General features: G+C 37.5%; 1 long non-coding RNA gene across 1 annotated transcript in view; it reads left to right on the forward strand.

Annotated features, from left to right (window-relative positions):
• Positions 1 to 14,861, forward strand: part of LOC138155645 (uncharacterized) — a 134,024-nt gene that overhangs the window by 83,244 nt on the left and 35,919 nt on the right. The window contains exon 2 of the long non-coding RNA XR_011166917.1: positions 8,269 to 8,587. This is a non-coding gene — a long non-coding RNA (uncharacterized lncRNA). The remainder of the gene's footprint in view (positions 1 to 8,268; positions 8,588 to 14,861) is intronic.

Below are 14,861 nucleotides of genomic sequence, written 5' to 3' on the forward strand. Positions count from 1 at the left end.
ACAATATACTGCACATTGTACTTAATAATTAATGTTTGTTGAATGAATGACTGGATGAATTTTACTTATCTGAGTCAAAATCCGGACTGTGTTGGAGCTGGCTCCTAAAGGTAAGGGAGAACTGATTGTTAATTTTTCAGTATGAGCATTTACACCTTAAAAATCAGCAAATGCTCCAAATCAGGGTCTGATTTATTGTTTTGATGATTATCTAGAAGGTGATGAAAATATTAATAATGCAGATTAAACTTAAAAGTCTGCTGTGTGTGCATTTTTGGGGGGGAGGGGACTACCAGCACACATAATAAAATAAGTATAATACATTTTCTAACTATACCTTGAAAACATTATATTGCTTTCTTTATGGCCAAATAGTTTATTACACTTTGGAGAAAAATATACACACTACATGGCAGAGATGAGAAAGTCATCAGAAGATCATAAGACAATGTGAATTAGAGTTGGGATGGACACTTTGCTGGAAGAAAGTTTTTAAGACAGTATTTTGCTTTACCTATACAATTGGTTATCTATGGTCAAAAAACAATAGACTTAATGGAATTTTTGTATTCTCTGTACTCTTTGGCCAGTTGTCTGACTTGAGGGATGTCTGCTAACTGATATCAGCTGCAAAAATGTAACTGCTCCTTTCTCAAACTTTTATCAAATATGTTTTTATATATGTGTAGATTATATTCATGAAGAGTTTACAGATATAAGTAGTGAGGCTAGGGATTATGAGTTATTGATGTTGAAACAAGTTATGCTATATTTATGTGACCATATGCTGTTTTTTTTAAAAATAATTAATTTTTAGTGTTCAACTTTCATTTCCACAAGATTTTGAGTTCTGAATTTTCTCCCCATCTCTCATTTCTTCCCACCCCAAGATGGCATGAATTCTGATTGCTCCTTCCCCCAGTATGCCCTCCCTTATATCATGCCCCACCCTTTATCCCTTTCCCCTTTATTTTCTTGTAGGGTAAGATAGATTTCTATACCCCATTGCCAATATATCTTATTTCCCAATTGCATGTAAAATCATTTTTTACATTAAAAAAAACCTTTAAGTTGCAAATTCTCTCCACTTTCCCCTCTCCATCCACCATCATTGAGAAGGCAAGCACTTCAATATAGGTTATACATGTGTAGTTATGCAGAACATTTCCGCAATGGTCATGTTGTGAAAGACTATATTTTCCTTCATTCTATCCCACCTTCCACTCACTGTTTTCTCCTTTGACCCTGTCCCTTTTCAAAAAAGTGTTTGCTTCTGACTACCCCCTGCCCCTATCTGCTCTCCCTTCTATCATACCCCACCTTTATCTTCTTCCCCCTTACTTTCCTATAGGGTAAGATACCCAATTGAGTGTATATGTTGTTCCCTCCTTAAGCCAAATCCAATGAGAGTAAAGTTCACTTATTCCCTCTTACCTCTCCCCTCTTTCCCTTCATTGTGAAACCTTTTTCTTGCCCTTTTATGTGGGATAATTTACCCAATTTTATCTCTCCCTTTATCCTCCCAATATATTCCCTTTTCGTCCCTTAATTTTATTTTTTAGATGTCATTCCTTCATATTCAATTTACCCTGTCTTATCTATTTATCTATCTATCTATCTATCATCATCATCATCATCATCTATCTATCTATCATCTATCTATCTACCTATCTCTCTCCTCCAATTGCCCTAATATTGAGAAAGATCTCATGAGTTACAAATATCATCTTTCCATGTAGGAATGTAAATGGTTCAACTTCCATAACTCCCTTGTGCATGATGAAACATGCTATCCATCTCCGAAAAGAGGCAACTGACTCAGATTCCACATAGATGGAATCAAATATGCATATTGAAGTTATTTTTCAACATATATAATGTGAAAATTTGTTTTGTTTGACTATACATATATTTTTTTAAAGCAATCGGGGTTAAGTAACTTGCTCAAGGTTACATGGCCAGTTATTTTTGTGTGGGTGCTGAGTATCTGAGGCCGGATCTGATAACAGTCTCCAGACGTTTTTAAAGGTAGCAATAAAAACTGTCTTTGACTTTTTCCTTATATTTTGTATCATCCCTTCTTTCAAATCACTTGCGAATTATTCCCTTAATGCCTTCAAAACTATGTCATCTATATCAAGGGTATACTTTGTTTAGTCCAATCTAGTCCTTCTTTGTTTCCTTTCTAATTCCTAGGATAGCAAACTGATGTTAAAAAGTAAACATGTCTACTCTCATTGATAGAATAAATCATTTGTTTTGGAAATCTTCATAGACCATTTCTTTTTTCTTCTCTGTCTGTTATTCTTCCCTCCAGTTTTATCCATAAAATCCCAAGTATGGTTTAATTAGTCTTGCTAAAATCTCAATAAACTTTTACCCTGTTTAACTTCTTTTCACTGTTCTATGAGGCTATACAGTTCGTCATCTTCTATTCTTCTCTGTGAAATTTTATAAATGAATTTATGTTCTATGCAGTTGTTGTCTTTGACTGTCATATCCTTGTACTAAGGTGATGCAAGTTGTATTGGTTGAGATTGTTTTAAGGTCCTTTCAGTCTCTTAGCTGTGGCAATTAATGTGCATTGGTTATACTTCATCAGAAAAAAAAAATGCCATTCTTCTATCCTGATGCCTTTTCTTCCATCCATCCCTGTTTCCCTCTCCACCTTTCTTTTCATTAATACGTTTTTTTTTTTACAAAGGTCAGGTTGGACTTGTGGTTATTGCTATGTGATATGGTTTATATCTTTTCATTCTTTTTTTATCTTAGTATTTGATAATGATTTTGCCCTTCAAATGAATAAGGAAATAGTAGTACTCTATGCAGACGATTTAGAAACTTCTTCTTTAGTAATCAGTCATTTCCTGTCTTTTAGGGTACAAACTATTTCATTTCCATGATTCTGTTTGGTCCCACCATGTCCAACACCTCTTGGAAAGTGGCTATGATTTATATAAGTGAAGATTTTCTGTATGTTTCTCTCTGAAATTGTCTACAAGGACATGACTTTTCAATTTTTTGTCTCTGTAAATGTGTTCTCACTCTAATCTTTCTTTGACTTTCTCACTGGAGCAAGGGAATTTCCTCAAGTATGATTTAGAATTATTGAAAATATATTCTAGGTGTAAGAGAGATTAAACTTATTCTGTTCAGCCCCGGAGAATATCACTAAGGCTAATGGGTAGAAGTTACAGAGAGGCAGATTTCATCTGAATATAAAGAATAATTTCCTAACAAAAATTAATGTTATTAAAATGGAGTATGCTACCTTGAGAATTTCCACATCAATGGAAATATTCATGTGAATACTAGCTGACCAGCCATTGATGTTGTTATAAAGGGAACTCAGGATAGTAGTTTTGCTAAAGGGAACTAGGTAGTAGTTTTGCTAAAGGGTCTCTGGTGAACTTACAATTTTGAGATAGTCATTTTTAAGAAGTTCTTTGGCATTTGGATAGTTGTGCCCTGATTGAGTGAGTGTGGGAGGAGTGATGAATGTTTAGAAAAGGAAATGGTGATCACAAAGAGATAACATGACTTCATCAAGAACAGGTCACACCAGATTAACATCATTTCCCTTTTTCACAGGGTTCCCAGATGAGTGGATATGGAAAATGCTGTAGTTATGTTTTGCTTCCATTCTTACCAGTCATTTGACAAGTTGCTCATGCAGTTCTGGTGGAAAAGATGGACATATGTTGGCTGGTTTATAGTACAGCTGGTTTGGGTTTTGGGGGGTTTATAATTGCTCAGCTGCCTGGATCCAAAGAATAGTCAGTTCCAAGTCATTACTATCCCTGTTGAGACAGCTAGGTGACACAGGGGATAGAGTGCCAAGCCTGGAATCAGGAAGACTTGAATTAAAATCTGATCTCAGATACTGTCTATGTGACTATGGACAAATCACTTCACCTTATTTGCCTCAGTTTCCTCATTTGTAAAACGAACTGGAGAAGGAAATGGCAAACCATTCCAGTGCCTTAGCCAAGAAAACCCTAAATGGGGTCATGAAGAGTTAGACATGACTGAAATGATTGACCATCAACAACAGTGACAAGGAGCAGATGGCGACCTCCAACCCTGAATCCTGGCATCTTGTTTTTGTTTTGTTTTACTAGGATGGAGGAAACTGAGGAAATGAATCTCTAATGCTATGAGGGAAAGGAAATATCTTTAAGAAGCTATACCAGAGAAGCAACAAAAGCACAAATGTTTATTGCCTGAATTAGTTGAATTCAGTGTTTATTGAATTCATTGAATGATTGCCTATTAGTTTTCTAGAAGAGAAGACCTCACTGTGTCCACTTAGTTTCTGGATCTCAAAACCCATACCATTTTCATATTCTCTCATCAACTTGATATTGGGGACATCCATAAAGCATGTGAATTCCTAACATAGAAAGCATGTGCTATCTTTATTGCCTTATTCAGAAGGGAAGCATCATAGAAGAGAACAAAAGTACAAACCCTAAACCATACGTCAGTATTGTCCCATTGTGATGAAGACCTTACTTTGCTTCCTCTTCTGCTTTTGCTTTACTTACTCATAGGATCATTGAGCTAAAACCAGAAGGGGCATCAGAAGTAACAGTCTGACCTCCTCAATATGTCCATGAGTGCACTGAGCATTAGAGAGGTCTAGTGATTCCTCCCAGTCCAAGATCATCCAAAAAGTATCAGAGGCAGGATTTGAATAAAGGTATTATATAGCCCCCAAGTTCTAATTTCAGTACTCTTTCAAAGTCCACCTCCCCCACTTTTTCCATTCCTTTCACTTTACTTCGGCAAGATTCTGGAGTCTGGTAAGTACAAACACTACTAAGATACTATAACTTCGTATTACTTTGATAGACACCAACTAATCACAGCCTCTATTGGTAGAGAAGCAGTGCATTTCCCAGTGTTTTGTCTGTATCAGTTTTGCTCATCTTCTCCCTGAACAGAAGGGGAGGGTAACTAGGCACTTTTTCCTATTGTACAAGTGAAATAGGAAAGAGAAAGAGTATCACTCATTTACATTGTAGGTTGGGTGTCCCAAAAGTCTTAGTGCTATTTTAATCTATTTTGGCAATCAGGCAACTGGGGAATTGTATCCTCCAGGGAAAAGTGTCCCAGGGCAATGCTTGGGATAAAGTTCCCAACAAAAGCATGTGTCACATTCACTCCTCTCACAGAGAGGGGTTGCCAGTATCATTAAAATGCTATGCTTCTGAGCTCATTGCTTTCTATTTGCTCAAAGTGAACTTGATGTGAATGTCCAAGACCTCAGAATTACCCAATAGAATATTTTTGAGAGGATCTCCGTGAAGATTCAGAAGAGCAAAATGGTATTTAAACAGCTATTTAAGTTTGAAACTGCACTAAGATTTTTGGAAACATCCTGTCTGCCTTGTATACACAAAGTTGTTTGCATATTGTTTCTCCATTAGAACATAATCTCCTTGGGAGCAGGTACCATGTTTTTGCCTTTTTTTTTGTATGCCTATAACTTTGCACACAATAAGTGACTATCTTGAAGTAAGTGCTTAATGAATACAAGTTAACTGACTAAATGACTGAGAAACGAAAAGGGGAAGAAGTAAATAAGCATTTATACAGTGCCTACTATGTGCCAGACACTATGCTAAGTATTTTTACAAATATCACCTCATTTTATTCATAGAAAAATTCTGTAAAGTAGGAGCTATTATTTATACCCATTTTGTAGTTGAGAAAACTGAGGCAAAAAGAATTTAAGTAGTTTCCCTTGGATTTTACAGCTAGTAAACACCTGACTTCAGATTTGAACTCAGGTTTTCTTGACTTGATGCCCAGTGCTCTATGCCACCAGTTGCCTCACAGAAAGTAAAGATGGAAATTTTGCAGCCATTCCTAAGTATGAGAAACAGAAATGGGAGGGTCCCTTCCTCTCAGTTTTTTCCACCTTTAAACTCTGAGATCTCTTTATTCGTACCTTCCTAAGTTGTCTGTGATAGAAAAAGTTTGGATAACTTATGTATCAACCCCATTTTGATTTAAAAAAAAGGAACAAAGGCACAGAAATAGGAGGGTCTGATTATCCATGGCAAATAAGTGTTAGAACTAAGACTTGATTTTGGTGTATAGACCTCAAAATCATGTCCAGTAAAAATCAATCATAAAATCCAGTTACCTTCAGGTCATCTCCATACAGTAAGGGGGGAGGAAGGGTAAATTTCCTGACTTCTGACTTCCTAACTGTATCAAAGCAGGTGTCACAGGGTTGACTGTGTTGTTCGGTCTCGAATGAATTCATTCATGACATATACATTGATCCCTGGGTGAAGGAGTCAAATTTTTAGCATCACCATTTACACCTCTGTAATTGACAAATGCTACAAATCAGGGCTTGATTTATTTTATATCTATATAGATATATATTGGTATATGATGTTATCACTTAAAGAAGTGATAGAGAAAATGTCAGTAATGCAGTTTAAACTTAAAGGTGTGTCATGGGTAGAACTTTTCCCCTGGAGAGCTGGTGTTAAACATTAACGGCTTACCACTGCATTCCACTTTAGTTGGTGGCTTGCACACTTTTCTATGCCTCTGACTCTTGGACTGTCCTCTACACTTTGGAGGAGATAGGATGAAATGTTATGAAAATTATCCAATTCTTCCTTCATTGTTGACCCACATTGAGTAGCAGAGTTCAACATTGTGGTGACTTACAAACATCTTTTATAGAAGGAGTTCCAATCCATTAGTACCTTAAAATCATGCTGCCCACTGAAACTTGGCATTAAATAAAAGGATGGTCCATGCTGGACCCTGGCCAGGAAGTCTCATTGTTGCAACTGTCAGAAGGATCTCATTAAACCCTTCTTTTCCTGGATCATGGGCCCCTGAGGACAGTACTAAATTTAGACTCCAATGTTCTGTCATTCAAGAGATGCAATGGTGTGATGAAAACTACATTGGAATAAGAAGACCTGACTTTCACTGTATGCTCTCCTGTTTCTTAGATTTATGACTTTGGGCCATGGCAATTCCCCTTTCTTGCCTATGATGCCATTATTTCTTTTTAATCCTACATTTAATCCTTTTTAATCCTCAGTCTGGTGAGCTCGTGCCCTGGTCTTAATTGATATAGATTTCTAGAATCCAGGACTTTTTATGGGAGTCAATCCTAGTGCCTCAATACCCTGATATCTGAGCCCTTTCTGGTTGGCTGTCTATACCATGACCATCAAATCATAGAGTTTCAAATGAGTGCATAGCACATTTAATCAGAATATTCATCTAGAATATTTTTTTCTATTTTTAAAGCAAATACATATTAAATACACAATCATAAAAATAGTATTATTCATCATCATCAAATAAACTAAAGACATTTACACCTAACTAAACAATTTTTAAATTTACAACTAAACTTTAAAAATACAAACCAAAATATCAAAATTTTAAAATGTTAGGTTGTGCTCAGACATACCTGGAATACTCTATATGATTCCCTTTCTCTCTACATGAGGCATTATCAGTTTTCCATAGAATCATATTGTATTATCTTGAAAGGCTGGAAATGAGGCTAGTTCCTGACCTATATGAAGGGCCGCTAGGTTATGCAGTGGCTAGAATGCCAGGCCTCGAATTGGAAAGATGTGAGTTTAAATGTCCTCAGATACTTACTATCTCTGGGACCCTAGACAAGTCATTTAACCTTTGTCTGCCTCAACTTCCTCATCTGTAAAATGGGGATATTACAGCACTTACCTCCCAGGGTTGTTATAAGGATCAAATAAGATATATCAAATGAGATAATTGTTAAGCTCTTAGGATAGTGCGTGCTTTATAAATGTTAGCTATCATTACCATATGCTTATTCAGTCTCTTCTTGAAAACTTTCACGGATGGGATGCTCAGTACTTCTCAAATAAATTTTAACAGCCTTAATTGTTAGAATATTTTCTCTTCTACTGAGCTGATATTTCTCTCTCAAGAGTAAAATAGAGTGGAAAGAACATTGAATTTGAAATTAGAATTCTAATTCTGACATTTACTTGCTGAATGATCTTGGACAAATCATAAAATCATTTATTTTGAGCTGGAGGTACCCTTAAAAGCTATTGATTCCAGCTTGCATATGCTGTTAAGTGACTTGCCTGGCATCATGTTTCTGTTGTTTGTCCTTTGTTTTCAAAGTGGACTAATGACATCACAGAGTAAGTCTTGACTTACTTGTGAATTGGATTTAAGTGAGGCTGAGTTGTACAAAGTCATCAGTCTCATTTTCTCTTCCAGAATCATCAAAGTTCAAGTGGCAAGACAAAGGTCAAGATGATTGGCAATGGCCCAGGATGTAGTGAATGACCTGGCATCTTTGCTGTCCCACTAAGCTTTAAGCACTCCACAGCACCTGATTCAGCCACCTCCATGGTCATTTGAACAAGTTGTTCTCATCCACCCATTCTGCTGAGGGAAGATTTGCATGCTTGGGGTAGCACCCCCCTAACTCAATGGGTTTGAGGCCTGTTGGGTACTCTCAACCTGATTTTGGATGTCTGCTGAGATGACTTTACTGAGATGTTGCTGTGCATGCTACAGCTTCTTGGAACCACAGGTATGTGTTGAAATTAAGATTCAGCTCAAGTCTCCAAACTCCAAGTTCAGCATTCTATCCACTGTTCCACCTGGGTTCCCACCATATTAAATGAAGTGGTTAGATGAACTTTTCTGTTTTTTAACCCCATGATTTATCCCTTCCTCTAGACCTCATTTTGACCTTTGGAGCTAAAGAGAACAAATCTAAATCCTTATTCTCCAACCCTTTAAATATTTGAAGAGAGGTATTTCCCCTCCTTTCCTTAAAGTCCTAAAATATCCTTTTCTCTAGGAGAAAACATTGTAGTTCATTGGAAAGACAGCTGCCTTCTGAGTCAGAATGGCCTGAGTTCAAAGCCCTAATCCTCCATATTACTTGTATGAACTTCAGCAAACCTAGGAACTGTACTTGAAAAAAAAATTGGATTTAGAAGACTTGGGTTCAAGTACTGACTTTGATGCTTACTGGTTTTATGGTTGGAGAGAACCACTCTGAGCTTCAGCTTTCTCATCTCCAAAATGGGAGAGGGGATTGGACTAGGTTACCTCTTAGGTCTTTTTCAGTTCTATGCTCCTAGAATTCCCAGTTTCTTTATCTGTTCCTCATATGACATTGATTATAGACCTGTCTTATAACTATTCTAGTTACCTCTGGCAATTCTTTAGTTTGAAGAGTTTGTAATCAAATATGTTAGGGAGAACCATAATTACATTACATGTCACTTAAAATGGGACCAAACTGCACTAAGTTATTCAAGAACATTTTCTAATAAGTGGCCTTGAAGGAAAAGTCAAAGGCTCTCTTTCTTTCTCTCCTCTCCTCTCTTCTCATTCTCTGTCTCTCTCTGTCCCTGTCTCTGTCTCTCTGTCTCTCTGTCTCTGTCTCTCTCTGTCTCTCTCTCTCTTTGTCTGTGTCTGTCTCTATGTCTGTCTCTGTCTCTGTCTCTCTGTCTCTCTCTCTCTGTGTCTCTGTGTCTCTATGTCTGTCTCTGTCTCTGTCTCTCTCTCTCACTTTTCTCTCTCACAAACTTGGCAGCTGCTCATTGGAGCAGATGATCCTACTGCCCATGAATGAAGATGTTGACAGAACATTTGGTTAAGCGTGTCTGATTATTTCCATAGGCTAAATTTCTGCTGGGTACTGTTCCCATCGTAGGGACATAGGAATTGCTTTGCAATTCTTCAGACCATATAGAATTACTTGTGAGCTGCTAAAAGAAGGAGATGATTGAAAGGACACACAGGGACTTATCATCCTGTGTCCGATCACTGATCCCTTAAATCCAACCTCTTGCTCCCACAAGGATATGTTCCAAGGATGAGGTTTTCCCAAAGACAAGCCCTATCATAAGTCCTAAAAAGGAAGAACAATGACCCTTAAGGCAATCAGAGAATTGTATCCTCCAGAGAAAAGTGTTCTATGGCAGAGCCTGGGATAAAATTTCCACCCAAAGCATGTGTCACATTCACTCCTCTCACAGAGAGGGGTTGCCAGTGTCATTGATATGTCCTTTTGCTGAACTCATCTATTTCTGCTAGCTGAAGGTGACTTTGCTGTGAAGGCCCAAGACTTCAGAAGAATGGAAACTCTTTTGGAGGATCTCCATGAAGATTCAAAAGAGCAAAGCAATATCAAAAATGAACCACAAATATTTAATAAATGCCTATTATGTTCAGTCATAGTGTTAGGTATTAGGTTAAAAAGAAAAAGACATGATCCCTATGCCTCTGTAGGATATCATCTGGGTGGGAAGAGAAAGTTAACTGCGAATGAACAAGGAAACTATGCTGAAATTCCCCATTGAAATATGCATATCACACTGTTTGAACAACAGGATACAGTATAATTCAGCAATTCAAATTCTTTCATTTACTCCATTTATTCTTTCATTCTGAAAGCCTTTATTAAATTCTGATTATATACTGGGTGCTTTGTTAGGCATTAGGGTAACAAAACCAAGAATAGAATAGTCCATGTTTTCAGTGAGTTTATATTCTATTGGGAAAGATAGCATGGTGTAGCAGCAAGCACCCTAGCATGCCCAGGGTGGCTGCTAACCCAGGTTCTTAGACCTGCTTTTCTAATGGAAAGCAACTCAAAATGGGTTAACAATCTTTCTTTAAGCAACCATATGTCATTTACTTAGTTTAGGGGGAAAAGGTCAGCACCCCAAACTTCAGAGAATACAAACAAGTTACAAACAGAAATTACGAGCAGACAGAGAAACAGGTCAGCAGAAAGGTTTCCAACTGTCTGACCATGGGAAGCACCAACATCTTGGTTTCCAAAGCCGGGGGGCTCACTGGCTGCCCAGAGGCTTGTCTGGTCAAATCACACAACACTTCTCAAAGTGAGCCCCAAAACAAAATCTCACATCAGGGTATATATAGCCTTCTCTTGGCTCAACCCTCTTGACCCACTGCCCAATCACATAGCACCTAGGTGTGGGCATTCCCACCACAGGCTCCAGGTACACTTAAGCCTATCAAAGGCCCTAGGGGCAGGGAAGATCTTAAATTCCCATTCCCATAACACATGAATATGTAAAAACATATACAAAACAAATTTAAAAATAAATTTGGGGTTCAATAGATAGTGTTTGCTTTGGAAATAGGAAGACCTAGATACAAATTCTGCCTAAGATTACTTACTAGTGGTATGACCATGTACAAGTCATTTAAAATCTGTGTCTCAGACTATGACATATAGATAGCTTGAAACATAGATAGGTAGATACAGATATATCTGTATCTATAAATATACATATAAAGATGTAGATAGATGGATGATAGATATATACACACATTTATACATAAACATACATGTGTATAGTTAGATATACATGGTGATAGATAATAGATATATACACTATACATGCACATATACATGTATTTACCCTTGTGTATATCTGTGCACATAAATGCATATATGCATTTATAAATATGCATAATATATACACACAATAATGCAACACAACATACATTGTACATGTGTATTCAATCTCATGTGTGCATTGTGGACATGCATGTGCACATTTGTGTGACATGCACACATATACACTTATCCACAGAGATATGTAAGTGCATTTCCATGTGTATGTATAGGCATATTTATATGCACACATATTGTGCATACAAGCATGTGTATAGCTATATGCATATGTATACATGCTTACACATGTACACGTGCTTGTATGGTGTGTGTATATGGTATTTTAGAATATGCATATGTACATATGTGAATATGAGTACATATACATATACACATGCGTATGTACCAATATGCACACATGCATGTACACAATATACATGTGTGCATATACACTGTGGGTTTGTGTGTGTAAGTGTGTATGTTTAAGTGGATAAGACAGTTGCTTAGAGTCAGGAAAGCCTCAGTTCAAATCCTGACTCAGAAAATTACTAAAATTCAGTACCACGCCAGGCACTTAATCTTCTCTGGGGCTTCTTTTCCTTATTTATAAAAAGAGAGAATTGGACTTGATGCCCTTTGAGTTTTCAGTCTATGACTCTATGATCCTATATAGGTCATAGATAGATTGTAATACTCCTCACTGGAGGTCATTTCCATACTAGGAGTTCATCAACATTGGTTAAAGATCACAAATCCTTATATTTTTGTATTATGTTGCTGTGTACAATATCCTCAGATTTGGTCCCAGATTTGGAGAAGCTGATAAATGGGAGGGTAGGTTAGAGAGGTGGTAGGGATTCCTCACAGTGGTGAGACAGAAATGTGGTTTCCAGGAGAGTGGTGTCACTCACAGGAAAATCCTTGTAGGAGAAAAGGCACAAGAATGTAATGAATTGGAAAGAAAGTTCAATCAGAGTGCTCACCATGGTCCCTGGTAGCATATTCCTATTATGGAGATACCCTATAAATGTGACACTTGTAGAAAAGACTTTCAACCGAACTCAGACCTAATGGCTCATCAGAGAATTCATGACATGGAGATGCCTTGTAAGTGTGGTAACTGGGAAAGTGTGTAGCTGTTCCTCAACTCTCATTGCTCATCAGAAAATTCATACCTGAGGGAAAGGTTATGAATGTCATGAGTGTGGGAAAGCTTTTAGCTAGAGTTCCAACTTGATTCAATACCAGAGAATTTACACTGGAGAGAGACCCTACAACTGTAATGAATGTAGGAAAACCTTCAAAGTTAACACAGATCTGATAATCATCAGATAATTCACACTGTAGAGAGGCCCTATGATTACAGTGAATGTAGAAAAGCCATCAGTTGGCACTCATACCTAACAGCATTAGAGAATTCATACTGGAGTGAAGGTGTTTGAATATCATGAGTGTGAGAAAGCCTTCACTCACTCTATAAAGTGCTTGAGAATTCACACAGGAGAAAATCCACTTGAATATGATGAGTATGATGAGTGTGGAAAAGCCTTCCTCCACAGCTCAATCCTCATTCAATATCAGTGAAACCACACTGCAGAGGGACCCCATGAATGCAAGCAGTGTGTAAAGGCCTTCAGTCACCACTCAGCCCTTAGCATCTGAGAATCCATACTGGAGAAAGACCCTAATAAATGTGGGAAATCTTTTACTCATAGCTCAGTCTATATTCAGCACCAGAGGATTCACATGGGAGAGAAACCTTATGAGTCCAGTGAGTATGGGAAGGCCTTCACTCACAGCTCAGCTCTCATTAAACAACAGACAGCTCATATTAGCAATGAATATCCTGAATGAAGGGAAACATCTTTAATAAGAATTCAAACCTCATTTGGAATTAGAACAGCCACAATGAAGAGAAGAAGCCAATACCTGCCAAGTAATAGGATGTGGAAAAGCCTTTCTGTGTGTTTAAGTGAGAGACTTTACACCAGAGAGTAATTCCTAGAAATGTCATTAAAGGGAAGATTTGTCATGTTTTTTTTCAATCTTTAGGAGACACAATGCAGTGTGAGGGACTCAATTAAAATAGCTCAAGTTTCTGGGGATCAGATTCTCTGTATCTTCCTTGTATGGTCTCTAGCCTATGATGAGTAATACATGCTTTTAAATTAAAAATAAGTGTGATGAATGCAATAAAAAGAAAAAAAAAGGACAACTTGAAATTGGCATTGAGAACTCTGGGAAGGAAAGAATGTCAGAGAGAATCTATCTTGCAGAGTCATGAGGGGTGGGGCAGCATGTTATGACAGCTTGCTGTGTGTGATCTCTGTATTCCCCTGATGCCCTGCTCCCCATTCCCCTGGGGCAATCATGGGTTGTGGTTGCAGACAATGATAATAGGATGGTAAAAAGTGACCTGGAGTCAACAATTGATAGGGCGTGCTGGGTGAGGCTGCTGCATAGCAAGGGGGAAGCTATTAACTGCCTTTCCCCCTTGCTTGTAAAAGGGGTGTTTAGCTTCAAACTCATAATCCAATCATACTGTTGGATTCTTCCAGTGTCCACTCCCTGCTGCTCTCAACCTGGAGATAGACTTGTTCTGTTCCTAGTACTAATTTTTTCTCCAAATGATCTGATTGTTAATAATAGCTAGAATTTATATAGTACTTTTAATTTTGCTAAATACTTTACATATCTCATTTATCCTTACAATAATCCTGGGAGGTAAGTGCTGCCTACCACCCTCTGCAAAAATTTCTATTTTACAGATGGACAAATAGAGGTCAAATAACTTGCCCAAGGTTACATAGCTAGTATCTGATGTTAGATACTTGATGTAAATTCAAGGCTTTCTTACTCCAAATCTAGTGTGCCAACCACTGAACCATCTAGCCAAGTGATTGGTTTTCATTGATTATCATTTATTTCCCCTTGTTATAAATTAAATTCTGGTTGCCAAACATTTCTGATTGGTAATTTAAGTGTGGTGGCTTAGGGAAGTTTGAGAGGAAGTCTTGCTTTTAAAAGGACCAGGCTATTCCTTTTCAGTGTAAGCAGAGGATTACCTTAGGAAAGATACAGCATCCAAATTATGTTATCTTGTAAATTATTTTGAGAAGACCTAGAGAGAAAGACAGATTCAGAGGGAAAAAGCCTCCTTAAAAATGGGAAATGTAGCATCAGAGTTCAACATTCATCTTTGTTTTATGTGCTAGGACTTTCTGTTGGCATTTAGTCATAGTAATCACAATAATAATAACTGAAACTTTCAAGGTTTGCCAAGTACTTGACATGTTATCTCATTTGATCTCACAGCAGCCTTATGAGTCGGGTGCTGATAGTTCCATTTTATAGATGTGGAAATCGAGGCTAAGAGGTTGAGTATGATTTTAACTTGGATCTTCCTGACTCCAAGTCTAAC

Source organism: Petaurus breviceps, unplaced genomic scaffold (assembly GCF_028583685.1).
Source record: "Petaurus breviceps papuanus isolate PSGF00001 unplaced genomic scaffold, PetGlider_PUasm1.0 98, whole genome shotgun sequence".
Classification (NCBI taxonomy): Eukaryota; Metazoa; Chordata; class Mammalia; order Diprotodontia; family Petauridae; genus Petaurus; species Petaurus breviceps.